Here is a 22328-nt window from a genome sequence, read left to right as displayed (position 1 = left end):
GGGTCCTGGGATCAAGCCCCACATCAGGCTCCCTACTTTGCTGCGAGCCTGCTTCTTCCTCTCCCACTCCCCTTGCTTGTGTTCCCTCTCTCTCTGGCCGTCTCTCTCTCTCTGTCAAATAAATAAATAAAATCTTTTAAAAAAATAAAAAGTAAATCATAGCAAATACTGTAACAGAAAAAAATACAATATTATGAAGGCATTTAGCAGAAGAAACTAATGTCATCTGGGGAGAATGGGGACAGAAAGAAGATAAAGAAATCTTCCTGGAAAAAATAATTTTTAAACTGAGATCTAAAGGATGACTAGGATTTAGCCAGGGAGACATGAGGCTGGTTATACCCTTAACTGTTTCATGATTCCGTGTTCTAAGCTGTGTTACTGAATCACAGAGTCCAAAGGACCATCTGTCACTCATCTTGTTTCTCCACTCATTAACTCACTTAATCCTAAAACATTCTTGTGGGTAGATAATGTTACTTCAGTTTACAAGTGAGGAAGTGTTAGTTAAGCAAGTTGCCTAAAGTTACACAGTGGTAAATCCTCATCTATTTAATCTAAAATCCCATCCTCCTTCATTCATCATTCAATTATCATTTACTTAGTAGCGCCAAGTTCCCTGCTAGACACTGGAGATGATGAGAACAGTAAGACTAAATCCTTGCTCTTGAGGAATGCACTGTTTGAGGGGGGACTGTAAATCGCCAATTACAACATCGTGAAGTGTTCAGAAAAAGGCAGAGTGGGACTATGCCTTCTCATCAGAATCCAGTTCCCTAGTTCCCCTAGGAAACCCAGGAAGCACATGATCACTGACCAACACTATACAAATTGGGAAATTTGCAAAGCTGTAGCTGAAGCCCAGCATCCCTGGCTGACACTGACCCACAGCTCTGTCTGCTGTACCATTAGGCCCTGTCTCTCTGTTCAGCTGCAAATCTTCCAGGGAAATGGGGGTCCAAATGGTATCCACTCATCTTACTATGCAGAAGAAGCATGCTCTCAGGCATCCCAAACTGATGAAGAACTTCAGCAGTAGCACCACGGACTCCTAGAAAAAGACATACGTAAGCTAAATAATGGCCGCTGTAACTATGGGACACTTCCTGAAAATTTTCAGACAAAACCTCCTTACCCGTATGTCTTCCAAAGAACACCCCACCTCTCTGATTTCTGGGAATTCAGAAAAGAAGTACAAAACCAAGATTTCAGAGTTGCTTAATGAATCATCAAACCTTGCATCAGAAACCAGGGATGTACTGTATGGTGACTAACATAATGTAATAAAAAAACATTTAATAAATAAATAAATAAATAATAAAGGAAAATCAACAAACTTTAAAAAAAAAAAAAGATTTCAGAGTTGCTCCTGGAAGAGCTTCAACCAGGAGCTCTCAGAAACAGGTATTACGTCTAATTTCGGAGTCTAACAAAAATGCAAGGCATCTAGCTTGGTAGAGCTAATCTGGGATATATCTTACAAGTCAGTAGAACCTAGACCTGCAGCATTGTGTAGAGGAACCTCAATTCCTCCACAGAGCAACCAAGGGAAAGAGCTCAAAGATCTCAGGTGTTTACTCGTCCCTCTGAAAGGCCACAAGATACATCCACTTGCTCATACATTCAGACCTACAATAAAATTCCCTCTGGTGTTGGTGGGACATGAATTGTAAAACAATGTCCCTGGAAGCCAGGAGTCCCGGGACTTTCATCTCAATTCTTCCATGGGCTTATTTTGTAGCCCTAAGCATGTGAACCCTTCTGTGCCTCAGTTCTGCCATCTTTGAAAAGGGATTCTCGGGGCGCCTGGGTGGCACAGCGGTTAAGCGTCTGCCTTCGTCTCAGGGCGTGATCCTGGCATTATGGGATCGAGCCCCACATCAGGCTCTTCCGCTATGAGCCTGCTTCTTCCTCTCCCACTCCCCCTGCTTGTGTACCCTCTCTCGCTGGCTGTCTCTATCTCTGTCGAATAAATAAATAAAAAATCTTTAAAAAAAAAAAAAAAAAAAAAAAAGAAAAGGGATTCCCGCTGTCCTCCTTTCTGGAAGAGATGTAGAGATGACACTGGAACAGCATTCCCTCTGTATCCATGTTCCATACCTACTTCACGATATTGTTTGTAGGTGGGGAGAGATGGGCAGGAAAGGGAAACATATTACCCAACCCTAATGGGAAAAGCTCAGGTTTTGAGCCATCCAGCCTTGGACTTGAACCTTGGCCCTACCAGATACTAGCTGTGTGAACACAGGCAAGCTTCATTAACATCTGTGGCCCTAAAGTTATATCCATGAGAGGGAGAGTAATCCCTGCCCTGCAGGACCACTGTAAGAACTGAAGATAATGTATGTACAGTGGCTGGCCCAAAAAGGGACTAAAGAAATAGCAGCAATATTAAAATCTCTGACACCGATATAAGCCCTGAGGAGACTTCTCTTCTATAAATTTACATGTATCAGACCCAGCCCACAGATCAGAGTTAGGCTGAAAATCTACAGAAAACTCTTAAGTTCTTAAAGATGATCAGAGAAAAACATGAGATGATTTCAAATTGCTTTCAACATCCTTCCTCAATCCTGGTCATGTAGAAAAATACTCTCCAGCTTTACTCAACCACAGCCTTGGTATCGTTCTGACAGGAAGTCTCTTGTCACCCCATGGGACCTGGCTTCACAAACTGACTACAGAATACTGTGGGGAAGGGGGATGTGGATGGTTGGAGGAAGGGCTCACAATTTTATTTTTTTCAAGATTTTATTTATTTATTTGACAGAGAGATAGAGAGAGCACAAGTAAGCAGAGCAGCAGGCAGAGGGAGAAGCAGACTCCCCACTGAGCAGGGAGCCCAATGCGGGACTCGATCCCAGGACCCTGGGATCATGACCTGAGCCGAAGGCAGACGCTTAACTGACTGAGCCACCCAGGGGCACCCCAGGGCTTGCAACTTTAAATGTGTGGTTCAGGTGGGTTTCCCTGAGGTGACAGTTGAACCAAGACTTGAAGGAGGTAAGGAAATAAGACATGAGGACAGCTGAGAGAAGAGGGTCTAGGGAGGAGGTACAGTAAGTTCAAGGGCCTTGAGGTAGGAGTGAGCCTGGTGGATTCAAGGAATAGCAGGGAGACTGAAGCAGTAGGAGTGAGGGGAGAATAAAAGAGGATGAGGTCCAAGAGGTGTGAGACCTCACAATATGGTCTCTAAAGTGATGGTCCTCTCTTAGGCCTCAGTTCTTCCTTCTAAAACCTAGGCAGAAAGATAATACTCAAGAACAAGGTACTTGAAAAGGGTAAAACAAAAAGATGACATAGCGAACAAATTAATGGACTGGGAATTAGAAGACATGAGTTTGAGGCCTGCATCTAACACAAATGAGTTATGTGGCCTTGCACAAGTCACTTCACCTCTCCAAGCCTGTTTTCTTATCCATAAAATGGAATGATCTGGGCAAAGAGATTTTTTTTAATCTTAAAAATTATATATATTCTTCAACAAATGGCTGGAACAACCGGATATCCATATGAAAAAAAAGGGGGGGTTTCATTCACACCTCATACAGTACAAAAACTCAAGTCGTTCATAAACCTATATGTAAATTTAAAGTCATAAAACTAAGAAGAAAGAATAAAAGAAAAAACCAACAGACTTGCTTGAAAATGCACTATGAAGCACAATAAAGCAAAGTGCAATTAAACAAGGGGAAAAAAAGTTATAAAACTTATAGAAGAAAACACAGGGCAAAAAACACTGCAACCTTGGCTTACACAAAGATTTCTCAGATATAACACCAAAAGTATAGTCCTTTAAAGAGGAAATTGATAAAATGGACTTCATCAAAATTTAAAACTTCTGCTCTTGAAAGACACTGATAAGAGACTAAAAAGACAAGCCAAACAGGGACAAAACATTTGCAAAGCATATATCTGATATAGGACTTGTGTCCAAGGGGCACCTGGTTGGCTCAGGGTCCTGGGATCAAGCCCCGAACTGGGCTCCCTGCTCACCTGGGAGTCTTTTCCTCCCTCTGCCCCTGCCCCACCTCGACTTGTGTGTGTGTGCACTCTCTCTCTCTCTGTCTCAAATAAATATTTTTTTAAAAAAAGGACTTGTGTCCAAAATATATAAAGAACTCTCAAAACTCAACAAGAAAACAACCCAATTTTTTAAATGGGCAAATAACTGAAAAGACATTAAACCAAAAAAGGCATACAGATGGCAAATAAGCACATGAAAAGACGCTCAGGCTCACTAGTCACCAGGGAAACCTACACTTGATCTTAGCCAAAAGGCCAAGAAGCAATAGTCACTAGGGAAATCTAAATGAAAACCACAAGATACTAACTACTACACATCTTCCTAGAATGGCTAAAATTAAAAAGACTGACACAGACCAAAAGTTGGCGAGGATATGGAAGAATTGAATCCTCATAATATTCTGATGGGATCAGAAATAACACAACCACTTTACAAAACAGTTTGACATGTTCTTACAAGTTAAAAAGACACCTACCATTTGATCCAGTTACTCTACTCCTAGGTGTTTACCCGCTTGAAATAAAAGCATATGCCCACACAAAGACTTGTACATGAATGTTCATAACAGCTTTATGTATAATAGCCAAAAACCACATCAAGCCAAGGTTCATCAACAGGCAAATGAATAAATATACCATAGTATATTTATTTAATGAAATACGACTGAGGAATAAAACAGAATGAGCTATAGATACAGACTACAACATTTTTTGAGATGCCTCTCAAAATAATTATGCTGAGTGAAAGAGGCCAGACACCCCTCCTCCAAAGAAAATGAAGTACATACTGCACATGTCACTTATATAGAATTCTAGAGAATGCAAATTAATCTCTAGGGACAGAAAGCAAATCTGTGGTTGTCTAAAGACAGTGGTGGGAGGATTTAAGAGTGATATTACATAGGGACATGAGAAAACTTCTGGGAGTAATGGATATGTTAATTATCTTTAATGTGGTAATGGCTTCATAAGTACATACCCATGTCAAAACTTCACAAATTATACACTTTAAAATGTGCAGTTTATTGTATTTGACATACCACAATAAAGCTGTAAAAAAAAAAATTAAGATTGATTGATTGCTTTGAGAAAGTGCACAGGGAAGAGGGGCAGAGGAAGATGGAGAGAGTATCTTAAGCAGACTTGATCTCAATGCGCAACACAGGGCTTGCTCTTGAGACCCCCAGATCACAACCTAAGCTGAAACCAAGAATCAGATGCTTAACAGACTGTACCAGCTGGGGGCCCCGGTAAAAAAAATTTTTTTAAGAAACGCAAAGTATTTACTCCAGGGGAGCCTGGGTGGCTCAGTCGGTGAAGTGGCTGCCTTCGGCTCAGGTCATGATCCCAGGGTCCTGGGATCGAGCCCCGCATCAGGCTCCCTGCTCAGCGGGGAATCTGCTTCTCCTTTGGCCTCTGTCTGCTTCTCCCCTGCTTGTGTTCTCTCTATCTGTCAAATAAATTAATTAATTAAATCTTTGGGGGAAAAAAAAAAATCCACAAAGTATTTACTCCAATTCAAGTCAGCTAACTTTACTAAGCATCTACCCTGTAGGAAGAGCTATGGCAGATACATGAGAGGCAGAGACAAATGAAACCAGGTTATTGACCTCAAGGCCCTGACAGCCTCCAGGGAGGAAGCTTGAAAGCAATTTCACATGCACACTGCACTATCACCATCCTATGGGGGAAGGGACAAGAATAACCTCCACAAGTGTTAAACATGGATCAGAATTAACTCTCTTCCCTCTCCCGCCCTAGAATTTTCAACCCACAAACTGGGAACATTCTCATTCTCCCCTCTCAGAACTTCAGAATCTCAGGACTGGAAAAGGACTGAGGCTCTAGGGGAAAGGGACTTGCTATCCACCACAAACCTAGTCAGTAGCAGAATTAAACAAGCAGGCTGATCAGAAGTATTTTTGGAATAAGTTACATTAAGACAATATGTATTCTCTAACTGAACTGACAGTGATTAATGGTTGAGGATTCTCATATTCACACAGAGGCTTCCTATGAAATGAAGTTGCATGAGCTGACTTCTTCCTACATAGTGACTCTTCAAAGAAATTCTATGAACAATCAGCCTCAGAGCCCTTGAAACTTCAGCCTTTAAAGCTGACCACGGATTTAACTGTCAAGCTTTCCAGAACAGTTTCCTTTCTGCTCAGTCACCACTCAAAGCCTTCTCAGGGGACCATAATACCTACAGAGATGATGAACAACAGATCTCTCAGTTTATCCCTTATCCCTCATGACACACACCAAAAGCAATTCTATAATCACTACTGCCAGCTAAATCCACCCTCTTCCTCACTCCCTCCCAAATATACCCGTACAACTCATTCACCCCACTCCCTGGGAGTGAATATGTGCATCTTCCAAGTCCCAAGAATGGAGAGAAGAATAATAAGAGAAGTGAGTGGGAATGGTTATTTCGTCAGGATAGGCTAGTGCATGCTGTGGTAATAAACAACACCCAATCTCTCAGGGCCGGGCCTGGGACTAGGCGGGGGAGGGGTCTGCTATACATTAATTACTCAGGGACCCAAAATATTGAGGCTCTGCCATGTTGTAATTATACCATCCGGAATACACAACCCTTTCAGTTACTAAGGCAAGGATAGGAGGAGCTGAAGAGTCTCACACCAGCAGTTAAATACTTTGGCCTACAAGTGACATACACACTACTTCTGCTCACAGCTCATTGGCCAGAAATATTCTTATGTGCCTACCTAAATGCAAGAAATGGGAAAATACAACTCAGTAGTGTGCCTAGAAGAAGAAAACCAGATATGGGTGAACACCAGAAGTCTCTACTACAAAGGAACTGAAGTTACTGGTATCTTGATTCAGACAAGTCAGCTCATAGCCTTTACAAGGGATCATGAAGGGCTTTACAACAGATTAGCATCCTTCATTTTCTAAGAGAAAATGATTATCACTCTATCATTATCTGAGTATCATTCTATCATTTTTCATTTTCTAAAATTCTAGGGATGACAGATTTGCTCGTCAGTCCTTAAGCGTTGACACTTCTCATGAATATGTTTGTTCTAGGTGACTCCCACCCTGGTGCTCATAGAACCACCAATTAATTGACCAAAAGCATTCCCTTACAGCTTCCTCCTAACATAATGAAAAAGCTTCCTTCTATCCTGTTATTCCTTTTTGTCCTCCTACCTTCTTGGCACAGCACCACTACAATCACACACTCCTAAAAATGATCAAGAAAAAGATAACTAAAAATAAAATTCACTATCCTTGAGTCTGGGCAAGAAAGCCAGAACAAGATGATTGGCAACTATGTGATTTTAATGATCTACACTATGTGTGTTTTAATCATCTGTATTTTTAAAAAACAAAAGCAAAGCTCACGCCTTGCCCTTCCCAAGGTGGCCCTTCCACTCCAGTTAAGACAGTCATTTATTTTGTCCACAACATATGGTCACTGCAGTCCCTGGGCCTTTGCCCATCATCTCTTCCTCTGGTCTGGAAAGCAACCAGTTTTGATGCATAATTTCCTTCAAGGTCTAGTCCAAGACTCACCTTCCTTAGAGAGCCTGTCCTTGGCAGCCCCGACTCACACTGTGTCTCCAGCCCTTGGGCCCACTCAGCACATGTACACAAAGTCATCTATTCCTGATGCCCACCCCCTCTCCATTTCTACACACAGTACATGCTTCCAGGCCACCAGCCTGTCCCCAACAAAACTGTGAGCACCTCACCCACAGACTCAGGCCTTTATATCTCGACTCTCACTGAGTGACCAGCACAGGGCCAAATCTACTTGATGAGTAAAGATAAGATTACCGAGAGACTTTTTATCAGCTAGAGAAAACCAACCCTCAGAAATTACCCAAATTCCTCAAATCATAATATATAACAGGATTGATGGCCACCTGGGTGGCCAGTCGGTAAGCAGTCTGCTTTCAGCTCAGGTCATGATCTCAGGGTCCTGGGGTCTTCTCCCTTTTCCTCTGCGTCTCTCTCTCAAATAAATAATTTTTTAAAATTTAGATATAGATATATGAGATATATATCTATATATATATACATATATCCCTTTGTCTTATAAATCTTGCTAGAGTGAAGAAATAGAAGATTAGTAACCAAGAAAATATGTATTATTTATCTCCTCGTGAGTTCACATACAGTTTTTGTTTTCTTATACATTTCCAAACAGGATCACACAGGCATCTTACTGGCTCACATCATCACAGGAAGGCCCGCCTACCTACTGCAACTGACACTTTTAACCACCGCACCAAGCCAGTCACTGTGTGAATTGTCTTAAGGGCATTATCTAGAATAATCAACATAACAACTCTAGAAGAAACCTCTCTGTTGCTTTTCTAACCATACCTAGTCATAGAGTGCATGGTTGGACCTTCACAGAATATATGACAGGCCCTTTCTGGCTCAATTTCCTGATTAACAGAATGACAGCTATGCTCCCACATTCTACAGGTCTCATCTAATGAAATTAGGGCCCTGAAATAAGACTGTCTCCTGGATGTAAGGGCAGTTGTGAGCAACAGCACCCTATGCAGTCCACACTCAGGAAAGCCCTCCAGAAAATCCTGCAGAGCAGAGAAAGAAGGAGACAGATCATTTTCAGCCTTCCCAAAGCCTTCCAGATTCACCCTGAGGGGCATCGGGTGGTTTCATAAGACATCTTCAGAATGGCACCAGGCAGGGAGTCCCAGCTCCTCCAAGAGTGTAGGACACTGTTCTCGAAATCCATCCACCCAGCTGTGAGGAAGCTCAAGCCACATGGAAAAGCCACAACAAAGTGTTTCGGCCTTAGCTAAATCCCAGCTGATAGTCACTGTCAACAAGACAGGAACAGGAGTGTCCCTGTGTCCCGCCCAGGCTTACAGGTGGTCTGTGGGGGAGATAAGGATTTATGGCTCGAGGATGCCCCCCACGGTAAATACAAGCTCTCCACTTTCTCTATCAGCCTAGACCAGGCACCCCACTCTGACCCTTTTACCTTTGTACACCAAGAGGAAGGGATTGGCCATGGTCAATGGTCTTCAAAGACCCTAGCTCCACAACATGGAACTCACTGCGACCAGAACCCAGACCGGTCTCAGAGAAAGTGGTAGCCCATGTCACCTACTTCAGAATCTAGAACAAAATAGGTTGAGGGCCTTTGAGTGTTGGAAAACTTCCTTGCAAGTTCAAGAAGAACCACACAAGAAAGTCATATATATTAGTCGACCAAGGAAAACCATGCCATTAGAAAGGAAGGCCCTGGAGCACCAGCTGGCTCAGTCAGTAAAGCATGCAACTCTTGATTTCGGGGGTTGTGAGTTCAAGTTCCACTTTGGATTACTTAAAAGTAAAATCTTGAAAAAGAAAAGAAAGGAAGGCCCTAGAAAAAAAATAGCCTGTCTTTTCACCAAAAATTAATTAATTCCAAATAGCATCATATTTACAATTACTAAAAACTGCATAATAATTCATCAAGTAGATATACAATATTTTTATTAATCATTTCTGTAGTTACATGTTTAGATTTCCTCAAAGTTTTCCGTATTATAAATGCACTGTGATAAAATGACACTGTGATAAAACTTGGACTGTATTTTGGATTATTTCTTTATGACAGATTCCTAAAAGAGGATATGTTAGGTCAAAGGTTATAAACATTTTTACTATGCCTGATACACATTATAAATCCATGATGAATTTTTCATTATCTTTTGGCTCTGGGAGAGTAGAATTCTACTGCTAAGAAATGGAATCCCCTCCTGGTAAACATTTTTTAAGGCAGACAGAATAGAAAGAAATAGTCAAGAAAGCATACTCTGGAATAGGACTATCTGGGTTCAAATCCCAGTTCTATCATTTGCTAGCTGTGTAGACACAAAAAACAAGTTACGAATCCTTCTGAGACAGTGTACATAAATCACTTGGTCTGGCACAAAGTGGGGGCTCAAAAATGCTAATCACTGCTGTTGTCTTTAGATTACTAAAAAGAAGATGAATCATAATTCAAAAAGCCAAGAATTATCCTCAAATGACAGAGTAAGAATAAACATTTTAAAAAGGACAAAATAATACTCTTTTACCTAGATTATAAGTAAGCAGGTTCATTTACTGTGAACACTACTCACATCACTGTGATTATTACATAAATAAAAATAAATACCACTTTAATGAGTGCTTATTCTCATTTAAAAGCTTTACATACACTGTCCCATTTAAGAATCACAATAACCCTGCATGGTGGTAGTAACAATAACAACAACAGCTAATACTTTCCAACTGTTTACTATGTGCCATGCATGATTCTACGTAATAACGTTAATCATTATACAACCTGTGAAAACGGACTTCTCATTTTACTATTATTCTCATTTTACAGACAATATAATCAAGGTACACAAAGGCTAAATAACCTGTCCAAGGTTATATAGATAATAAGGTAGACATCATTATGCCCATTTTATAGATAAGAAAACTGAGACTTGGGGCGCCTGGGTGGCACAGCGGTTAGGCGTCTGCCTTCGGCTCAGGGCGTGATCCCGGCGTTATGGGATCGAGCCCCACATCGGGCTCCTCCGCTGTGAGCCTGCTTCTTCCTCTCCCACTCCCCCTGCTTGTGTTCCCTCTCTCGCTGGCTGTCTCTATCTCTGTCGAATAAATAAATTAAAAAAAATCTTAAAAAAAAAAAAGAAAACTGAGACTTATGATAATTACCTATAAAGGTAAGTAACTAGGCCAGGCTTTGAACCAATATCTGTCACACCATCAAGTCACATTCTTTTATTCTCTGCCACCTTTATATGGATTCATTTGTACAGAGAAGCCCTGTACAAGATCGCAAATGTTTAAAGTTGGCTTCCCTCATTTCCACCTTCTTTTGCCATCAGCTGCGGTAAACTGAGAATGGTCTCATTTGAACACTGCCTCTGAGAAGAATATAATTGGGAAGGCAACCCTCATGCAAAAGCCCACGTAATGAAATGTGTCCTTTAAATGGATTCTTTCCCTCTCCTGACACATTATCTGCTACAGTCCTAGCATGCACCCCTGAGAGTTTCTAATGCCTACCTTTCAGAGACTTGTTGATTCCTAATGAGGTGCTTCTGGCAAAGCTGCCTCAAAAGATTTTTTGGAGTAGATGCTAGAGAGGTCTCCTGTTTCCCTCTGCCTCAGAAAGCCCTCAAAATTCTCACCAGTGGGAGAAACAAAGCCGCTTCAAGCCTCCCAAAACACCTTGAAAATATTCACATTTGCAAAGGGACTGAACCCACAACAAGAAAGCTGGATTAAAGTCCTAACTCTTGAATGAACTAATTGTTTAATCATGAACAAATTATTTCCCTTCTCTGTGCCTCAGTTTCCTCTTCTGTGATGAGAAGTTGGATTAGCTGGTTTTCCAGGGCCACTAGAACTCTGATTCAAGAAAACAAAAGGGAACTTGGAGTCTATAGCAGTGAAATCCCCAGAGGGCACGAGTTGTAAGAAAGCCCAAAGCTCCAAACAGATTTGAAACCATTAACCAAGACCTGCCAGGGCTAGATTAACTTTCACAGTGGGGGAAGTGCCCTGGGATCCGGATTTAAAAATGTGAGTCCTTTGAGAAATTATTTAATGTGGAGTTGAAGGATTCCACTGCGGAGTGAGAAATATAGACAGTAGTAAAGGAATAAATCCTGTTCACCTTTACAGAGCAGAGCAAAGCAGCATCCAAATGCCTATGGATGCCTATTTTTTCCCCCTATGCTAAAGACAGGAGCAAAGACAGGATCCTGCTGCCACCTTGTGGCACACTGGGCAGTTTAGAAAGAAGGGTTTACTAGGGCGCCTGGGTAGCTCAGTCGTTGAGCGTCTGCCTTCGGCTCAGGGCGTGATATCGGCGTTCTAGGATCGAGCCCCACATCAGGCTCCTCTGCTGGAAGCCTTCTTCTTCCTCTCCCACTCCCCCTGCTTGTGTTCCCTCTCTCGCTGGCTGTCTCTACCTCTGTCAAATAAATAAATAAAATCTTTAAAAAAAAAAAAAAAAGAAGGGTTTACTTAATCTGGATCCCCCAGTCTAAATGCCCCTCAGGAAACTACATCCTCCTCTTCCCTTAAAATTACACGGAGCTTGATAACTCACGGAAACACTTTCAACCCTATTATCTCATTTCATTCTCTCAACAACTATGTGGAACGGCACGAAGGAGGTAAAGCTCCATTTTATGATAGAAGAAGCTACATCACTTGCCTAAAGTCACAGTTACTAACGGGTAGTCAGAATTTGCACCCATTCCTCCTGACTCTAAATCAGGAGATTTGTTGACTCCATTGTGCAGGGTGGGGATGAAACAGGTTTAGGTATGCTCTCCCCAGGACTAGGAATTTGAGAGAGGAAGGCTTATGAAGAGGAAAGCTCAATTTCTTCCACAGACAAAACTGGCCAAAGACCGTAATTAGGCTGCATGTCTACAGAATAAGGCATCCAAATAAGCCTGGATTCCTGCCTTCCTAGTTACCACATTCTTGGCTAACATCTCTAGGCCTCTCCAGCTGCTCTGCCTTCCTCGGCTCCCCAGCCCAGACCAGCCATGAGGGCTCAAGACTTATTTATAGCTAAATGCTGAACACCAAATGGATCCCAGTCAAGGGAGCCACAACACCCAGAACTCCACAAGAACTACTGGGAGTGCTGCTCTGTCTCTGCATTTGAGCTCATAATATTGGTGACTTAGTTCAAATTTTCCTGTAAGTTTTAGAGGGAAGCCCAACTGGCTCATCCCATAATGGTGTCATGCTCACTGGAACCTGAAGGGCAAAAGCTGGGGTTGTAGGATTCATCAACTGGCACATAGGTATGGCCTCAAGTTAATCTGAGACTTTCCAGTTTCTCCAAGGCAGCCATAACTTCTTTGACATAGAATTGCAAAGCTCAGTGCCTGAACCTCCCACCACCATAGATACTCCTTTAGTTTCACTCATTCATTCAGAGTACAACACATTCACTAAATGAAAAGGACACTGTGAACAAGCCCTTTAAGACTTTGTTGCCTAGTGGTGAAAAGAGGGAAATAAGGAAAGAACATAATTATAACTGCATGTGAAATGTAAATATTAAGTGTTTGAGGGGTGCCTGAGTGGCTCAGTCAGTTAGGTGTCTGACTTGGTTTTGGCTCAGGTCATGATCTCATGGGTCCTGGGATCAAGCCTGGTGCCTGGCTCCAAACTCACTGGGGAGTCCACTTGAAGATTATCTCCATCTGTCTCTCCCCCACCTCTCTCAAATAAAGGAATCTTTTTTTTTTTTTCAAAGGTTTTTGTGAGAGTCAAGTGATATAAGTGTATGCAAAGCACCTGGCTTTGTGCCTGACATACAGTAAAGACTTAATAAACAGCCACTAATATTGTTCATTATCTCTGTGCCTTTGATCATGTTTCCTTTGCCACACATTTCCTTAGCCTTCTCAAACTGTTTTACCCCTATTTTCTCCTTTACAGCCATCACAAAAGTCTCTTTTCTTGAGTGCCGGAGGTTATGCCAGCGGTTTCCCAGTGAGTGCTCAGAACTCTTGTTCACATCTCCTTTACTGTATTTATGTGATGTCAATTTATATTTGTTTGTAAATCTGTCTTTCAGGTCTGAGAGACTCCAGAGGACAGAAGCTAGGTCTTACTCATTCTGCCCTAGCACCTAACACAGGATGACTCAGTGTACGAAATTACTGTTGAATAAAAAATTGTATTTGAGCTGAACCTTAAATCAATAAATAGCAAAGTATCTTTGGATGGCCCTTTGAATGTGAATACTAACTTATTAATGTTGTACATGAAATTATTGGAACCCACGAGGATTGGTTATCAGAATTAACCTCTAATATGAACTGACTGGACCAAAGTGGGTCAAAATTTCATTACAGGAGGCTGGGCGTAAATGCGTGGATAAATGAAAGGATCCTAGAACCCAGGTGGCAGCTGAGGAAATGGTTGCAGGACTTCTTTAGTTAGCCAGGGACACTTTGGGAGTATTCAGTGGGAAGTGAAAGGAATCACTTTAAGAGTAGATAAGAGAGGCTCTCTGCTCCACCCCATTCAATAGACAGCCACATCTTCTGGCGTAGTGCCAGCCACGTTCCTGAGACACAACGGTGGAGGCTGGAGTAAAGGGATTTGACTGTATTGGGTGCCTGGTCACCAGGGCTAATTTTAACTCTGGCAAAGTGGGTATTGTCACCATCAACGACCCACTCATTGTCATCAACTACATGGTCTACATGTTCCGGTATGATTCCACCCACAGCAAATTTAATGGCACAGTCAAGGCTGAGAACAGAAAACTTATTATCAATGGAAAGCCTGTCTCCATCTTCCAGGAGTGAGATCCCACCAACATCAAATGGGGTGATGCTGGTTCTGAGTATGTTGTGGAGTCCACTGGGGTCTTCACCACCATGGAGAAGGCTTGGGCTCACTTGAAGGATGAGGCTAAGAGGGTTATCATCTCTGCCCCTTCTGCTGATGCCCCCATGTCTATGATGGGCGTAAACCATGAGAAGTATAATAACACCCTCAAGATCATCAGCAGTGTCTCCTGCACCACCAACTGCTTGGCTCCTCTGGCCAAGGTCAGCCATGACAACTCTGGCATCATGGAGGAACTCATGACCACAGTCCAAGCTATCAATGTTACCCAGAAGCCCATGGATGGTTCCTCTGGGAAGCTGTGGTATGATATCCGAGGGGCTACCCAGAACATCATTCCTGCTTCTAGTGGTGCTGTGGAGCCTGGAACAAAGGTCATCTATGAACTGAATGCGAAGCTCACTGGCATGGCCTTACATGTCCCATCCTCACCGTGTTAGTCATGGATCTGACCTGCCACCTGGATGAAGCTGCCAAATACGATGACATCAAGAAGGTGGTGAAGCAAGCATTGGAGGGCCCCCCAAGGGCATCCTGGGCTACACCAAGGACCAGGTTGTCTCCTGCAACTTTAACAGTGACACCCACTTGTTCATCTTTGATGCTGGAACTGGCATTACTCTCAATGACTCAATCTGTCAAGCTCATTTCCTGGTATAACAGTGATTTTGACTACAGCAACCAGGTGGTGGACCTTACGCTCCACATGGAGTAAGAGTCCCCAGACCACCAGCCTCAGTGAGAAAAAGAGGAAGAGAGAGGCCCTCAGCTGCTGGGGAGTTCTTGCTCCAATTTATCCCCTAACACACTGAGAATCTCCCAACCTTTACCCAGTTTCCATCCCAAACACCCTGAAGAAGGGGAGGGGCTTGAGGAGCCCTACCTTGTCAAGTACCATCAATAAAATATACTGCACCCAAACATTAAAAAAAAAATGGAGTAAGTGGATCAGAGAGACTTAAGGATGGAAAAAAAAAAGAGGAAGATAAAAGATAAACATCACAATTTTTCCATTAAGGTCCAAAAGGAAGGCAACACAACCTATCATGTAGAAGGTCATCATGTACTTGAAAAAGGTCCTCTAGATTAGAGCTTTCTGCCCATTCATGATGTAACCATTCTTTATCTGCTGAGAAGCAATTTTATCTTTCATCACAACAGAAAAAGAGGTCTCCAGATCCTTTCAAGGCGCCATTATTCCTTCAAATATTTTTCTGGTGACACTGCCCTTCTCCAGCTCCAATTACATGATACTGTCCCACAGCTTCTGATACGCTATTCATTGTTTTACTTTGCTTTTTTTCGGTCTTTTTTCTCTGTGCTTTATTTTGTATAGCTTCTATTGTTATGCCTTCAAGTATTTAATCTGTTCTTCTACTGTGTCTAATCTATTAATCCCATCCAACATACTTCTCATCTCAAATATTTTCTTTACTGAAGCATATTTATAATAGCTGTTTTTAATATCTTTGTGGACTAATTCTATGCTCTCATCTCTGGATTCTGTTTCTATTAATGGAATTTTATCCATGTTATCAATGTATGATCCTGTTTCTTTGCATGTCCTGTAAATTTTCATTAGATGCCAGACATTAGAGAGCCCTTCCTTTAGAGATCACAATCGTATGATACCTGTTGTCCAATGTCTATAATATTGTTTTATATATCTTGTTGGGTTTTCTGGTCATTTAAGGTGAGAAATAAATTCTCTTCCTGATCTCTATCATGGCTGGAATTGGAAGGCCTTGCAACCCTAAATAAATTAATGCATTAAGCATCAACTGACTTCTAACATCACAATAAATCAGATAATCAAAAATCATGTGCCTCCCGATGATACATCATCATTTATGAAGTAGTTTTGCAAAAAAAGTATATATCAAATTTGATTCTGATCAAGCCTCTAGACTTAACTACCAATATAGGATATACAGAAGAACATCTTAAACTACACCACAGTGATATAATCAACAAAATCAAAATTGCAGGAAACTCTGTAGAACAAACCACCAGGTTTTTTCAACAATTTAAATTACAAGAAAACTTAAAAGGTAGAAAGAATGCTATAGATTAAAAGAAACTTAAGGTATATCAATGTATTGTAATGTGTGTACCTTATGCAGCTCCTGATTCAAGCAAATAAATCTAAGGAAAAATTAGGACACATATGAAACAATTAGAAATTCACATTCAAATCAGACAAGCTAGTTGATGGTATTAAAGAATCATTATTAATTTTAGGTGTTGTAATGGTATTCTGATTATTTTTTTATTATTTTCTCTTTTAGAGAAACATCATGGCATATTTATAGATGAAATATAGTTTAATAAAACTGGTCACATATAGGTCATCAGAGAAGCTGACTGATACATATATTTGAAATTTTCTATTATGAAAGAATTTTTAAATTATTCAAAAATTATACAATTGAGGTATGGATTTTAAATTTGGCTCTGACATCATTCTGCTCTGTACTTATGGACTACTCACTTCTCTCTAGGCTTCTATAAAATAGGACATATAAAACCCATCCCAATATACTTTCCATTATATCCACTTACGACCTATGTGACAGGGGAAAGTTACTTAATCTTTTTAAGCTTCAGTTTCCTTATCTGTAAAAAGCGACAGAAGTAGTAGCAAATTTTTAGGGCTACTATATGAGTTAAATTAGGTAATGTGCATTAAAGTGCCAGGCACAAAGTAAGCACTCGGTAATTATCATCTATTATTATTATTATTATTATTATTATTATTATTATTATTATTATCTTGCTGCATCTAAGAGATACTAGTGGTTGAATTCTGTACACTTTTTTTAAACTACTCTATATTTTATTCTCTTATCCCTTCCTTCTCCATATCTTCTTTCTAAAACCTCCCCTCTAAAATTCAATGGAACAGTGTGCCCAATGGCACAAGCCAGGAGAGAAAGAGCTTGGCTCTCCTTCCCAGGGAGAGTCACTGCTGTGGGTCTGGAAAAACGGAGGCGCCACTTTCATCATATTCAGAATATAGTATGCAGCTGCTCTTCTGGTATGCCACACATCCTGAGGTTGCTCCCAAGGGCTAAAAACAGAGCTCAGGCGATCAGCCCATTGCAGCCAAGATCATTCTTTTTCAAGGTGGCCCGATTTCAAATAAAATGGGTACTTTATATGTATCCCTTTTCTAACTAAGAGTTGGTCTCCCCTCCCAGTCTGTAGCCTACTTGAGGACAAGGACTGTATCTAGTTTATCTTTAAAATTACGCTCTTAGCAAAGTATCTGGGACAGAGCAAGTACTCAGTTTTTACTGCATGAAGAAATTATTTGTCTATTCTTTTGTTTTATTTGGAGTGGGGCAGGAACGGGAAAGGAACATGGATACACATGCGGAAAACCAATGTTGCGTGGATCTTTCTAACAGTTTTTATCAGGTAGTACAAACTTGTTCACAACTTCCAATTCATTTCTTCTCTTTGTTTCCCACTACTCATCTTCTCATAACTTTCCTCCACTCCCATGGAGCTACTTATAGTTCCTCAAATACATGCCAAATATTCTTCCTTCTGAGCGTGTGTTCAAATTATTCCCTCCACCTATTAATATCCCTCCCCCAACTCCCTTACCTTCACTCTTAACATGTACATCCTTCAAGACTTGGTTTCAGCATCCCCTCTTCCATAAAGCTTTTCTCAACCACTGTAGCTGAAAGGGTTTTCTTCTTGATTCCCTTTAACACTTTACATTTAGCTGAAGGCATTCATAATATTCTATCACATGCTGTGCTTGGTTGTATAGGTTTCACAACTTTTACAAAGTTGAGGGCAAGGATAATATTTTAATTTCTTTGGCATCCAGCATACTGCTCTGTATACACCAGGCACCTAAAGAGTGTTCGTGCACTGCTGGCTAAACCCTGCAGAAGAAGAAGTATAATCATTCAACCAAATTTAATATATAAATAAGTGAGCCTTTAAAAGTATGTTTCACCTGTAAGATTTTTTCCTTAAAAAATTAACACATTGTTTTGACGTTTTGCTATTATCTGTTTTATAAGACAATATCCCCTGCTCCTAGAAACATAAGTAAAAACTGTGATGAGGCATATGTATTTTTAATGAAATGAATTCAAGAGAAAAATTCACAAAATTAAAAAATAATATTTTGACATTTTCTTTAAATTCCAGAGTAAGACAGACTGGGCTACTAAAGAAAAAAAATCAAGAATCACTAGACAACTGTATAATCTTGGCCAAGCCCTTGGTTTTTCCAAATATCCCCAAACTACTCTCAGCAGACTTATAGGACATGAAGGAGAGGAAAACGTTGAGAAACCATACAATATTAAATAACTTCAGGCTACTATACTTCTCAAAGATAAGGGCCATGATAGAAGTAAATCTCCTTTCTTACAATTAAAGATGAGCTGAGGCTTCCTTGTTACTTGGATAATTGCTTTATTTTTTCTTTTGATGATACACTCTAGCATGGTCATCATATATTTATCACTTTGTGGTCCTTTCCTCTTCTTCATTCCTTCTAGATCAAAGATTAAGATATATAAACCAATGACACCTCCCACCGCCCACTGCCCACCACCCCATCAACAGCAAACAAATTCAAGGTGCCCTTATCCATGCCATTTCTTAAAGTTATCATATTTTATTGTTGGAATGCACTTAGATCATCTAGCCAAACTTTTCCATTTTACCCATGAGGAGTAAAGTCTAGAGAGAGCGTATTATTTGTTCAAGGTCACCCAGCTAGTATCAGACCCCATAAAAGAATCTCCTTTTCTTAACTCCCAGTTCTCAACATTACACCCAACAAATGTCTGGGCACAGAGACGGCCATTAACAAATATTTTCTTGAAGTGAAATGAATTTAATTTCATCTTCTTTGACAGAACTACCTGTCCACTTGGCAGAATGTGGAAGGAAGGGGTTAAAGTGCTGTTCTGAAAGCTATGGCTTAAAAGGCAGTGTGGTGTGGACTCTGGAGTAGGCTTCTAGAGTTCTGATTCGGGCTCTGCCACTGCCCATCTGCATGACCTTGGGAAAATTGATTTACATTTCTTAGACTCAGCTTCCTCATTCGTGAAATGAAGGTAATCACAGAAACCACCTGAAAGGGTTGTCTATTCATTCAGTAACATTGGTTTAACACTTGCTCTTAAGCAGGTACCATGTTAGATGCTGGGGCTACAACAACAGACAAGAAATGAAAGATTGCACCCCAAGGAGCTAACATTCTATTAAGACTAAAGGATATATCCAAATAAAATGCCCAGTACAGAGTCTGGCATCTAAGAAATGTTCAATAAATGCTACTTGTTATCATTATTATTAAAAATGTATTGTATATCCACATTTAAAAAGCAAATCAGCAAATAAATCTTACGAACTGAAAGCCCACGCAAGATTTGAGGGTATAAAACGGCTCACATAGCAGTATTTCACAAGGACAGATATTATCACCATGGCAATATTTTTCTGAGTTCCTGAAGAACACTTGCTGGATGCTGTGGAAGGTTCAGGCATGGTCTGTGAAAACACCATGGAAAGAGCATCATATAGGGGGTGGAGAAAATCCTCTCCAGTTTATGGGCAGAAAAGATAACTTCCTCTATAGAATCATTTGATAAAATTTAATGTACAAAATCTTAATAAGAAACATAAACTAGGGGATAATTACTTGTATTACAATGGGAGTCATCTTTTCTTTTCAATGGTCAGCTTTCCTAACATTTAAAAAATGATGTACCACATGCTTAACAAGCACATGAAAAGATATTCAAACATCCTTAGTCATTAGAGAAATGCAAATCAAAACCAAAATGAAGTACCACTTCACACCTACTAGGGTGGCAAATAATTTTTTACATGGAAAGTAACAAGGTTAGAGAGGAGCTGGAGAAATTGGAACCCTCGTACGTTGCTGGTAGGCATGTAAAATAGTAGAGTCTCTGTGGAAAACAATTTAGCAGTTCTTCAAATGTTAAACATAGAATTACCGTATGAGGCTACAATTCCACTTCTAAATATAAACCAAAAAGAACTGAAAACACGTACTTCAACAAGTGAGACGTATATGCATGTTCATGGCAACACTATTCACATTAGCCGAAAGATGGAAATATCCATTAATGGGTGGCCCGATGTCCATTAATGGGTGAATGATAAAGAAGATATGGTATATACATACAATGTAGTATTATTTGGCCATAAAAAGAAATGAATTACTGATATATGCTACAACATGGATAAATCTCCGATACATTACACTAAGAAGCCAGATACAAAAGGTCACATACTAGAAGAGTACATTTATATGAACTATGTCGAATAGATAAATGCACAGACACAGAAAGCAGATGGGTGGAGGCCAGGGGCTACGGGGCAGGCAGAATAGGGAGAAACTGCTTAACAGATAAGGGATTTTACTTTGGAGTGATAGAAATGTTTTAGAACTAGATAGAGATGTAGTTGTACAATATTGTGAATGTACAAAATGCCACTACATTGTTCCCTTTAGAATAGTTTTATAACCAACCTTCCAAAAAAATAAAAGGTTAGTTTTAGATTACATGAAATTACTCTCAGTAAGTTTTTTTTTTTTAAAGATACTGTCCAAGTGTCTTACAAACATATAAAAGTATATTGGGGGATTTGGGTGGCTCAGTCAGTTAAGCATCTGCTCTTGATTTCAGCTCAGATCATGATCTCAGAGTCATGAAATTGAGACCTGCGACTGGCTCCATGCCTAGCGTGGAACCTGCTTAAGATTCTCTCTCTCTCCCTCTCTCTCTCTCCACCCCTGCTTGCTCTCACTCTCTCTAAAAAATAAAAATAAATAAATAAAAGTCTTTTTAAAAGCATAAGAAAAATATTATAAGTGATTATTTAACTGTCTCCGAAACCCATATAAATAGGGCCTCCATTTATTCACGGTGAAGGAAGGAACAGACTGTTCTTACTAAAATCTTGGCTTCTTCCTGTTCAAGAATAATTTTTTAAGGTAAAATTATGACTGTCATACAGATATAAAATGAACACATGTCAGAAGTTTTTATTTAACTCATTAATTTAAGACAGAACCAGAAACACGTAAAAAACTGGCTCAAGAGGCAAGGAGAAACACTCAAGTGTATTTGTTAATAGATAGAAATCCAGCTTCTTGGGGTGGAGGCAGGGGGGTGATCAACTGCATTTCCTCAAGACAAAAATTTGATTGCTTTTCTACAGATAAGAATAGTCTGCATTACTCTGTTTTCTACAACATTACAGTTTTCAATAGCTCAAAGATAATGAAAGATAAACCAGATAACTTGGAAGGATGCACTAGTCGATGCCTAGCATTCTAAAAGATACCCAGCGATTTTTTTTCCCCAGATTTCATAATTTTTCCTGACATTCTTCTGGCATTCAAGGTAATTCACTATCTTAGCAAATGGCTTCTCTTTCTTGGACTTCAGGTCCTTGTCTGTATAAAAACAAACAAAGAAAACAAAACAAAACTATTTTTAAGGAATAATTGGCTGGATGACCTAAAGCCATCTTGATCTTTACAGCTTGATAACAACCAACTTCTAAGGGCCCGCTGCTGAGTCAGAGATTCCTGTAGGTAACAGAGCCCTTTAAGCCATCAGCACTCAGGATCACGTCACATAAATTACTTCTCTTTTGATGGGACACGCCATTCCTTGATGAAGGAGACCATATTTCAAATAAGCCACTCCAGGACAATTTGCCTTTTTACACTATTACTGGAAACACAATTATACTGAATTTCCCCAGGTTCTGTCATGACCAACAAGCATCATTTAATTTTTAAACAACCGATTGAAACCAGAGTGAGAAGTAGTCTGGACCTATGAAATGAAACAAAATAGACGACCTACATGAGATGTCAAAAAATATATATA

At 40.3% G+C, this 22328-nt stretch overlaps 1 pseudogene; it reads left to right on the top strand.

Annotated features, from left to right (window-relative positions):
- Positions 1–9087: 9087 nt before the first annotated feature.
- Positions 9088–15133, top strand: LOC123790529 (glyceraldehyde-3-phosphate dehydrogenase pseudogene; annotated as a pseudogene).
- Positions 15134–22328: the final 7195 nt, after the last annotated feature.

Source organism: Ursus americanus, chromosome 5, assembly GCF_024610735.1.
Source record: "Ursus americanus isolate L20-20 chromosome 5, mUrsAme1.1.p, whole genome shotgun sequence".
NCBI lineage: Eukaryota > Metazoa > Chordata > Mammalia > Carnivora > Ursidae > Ursus > Ursus americanus.
Note: the sequence above shows the minus strand (reverse complement) of the source record. Positions and strands in the feature narration are given on the sequence as shown.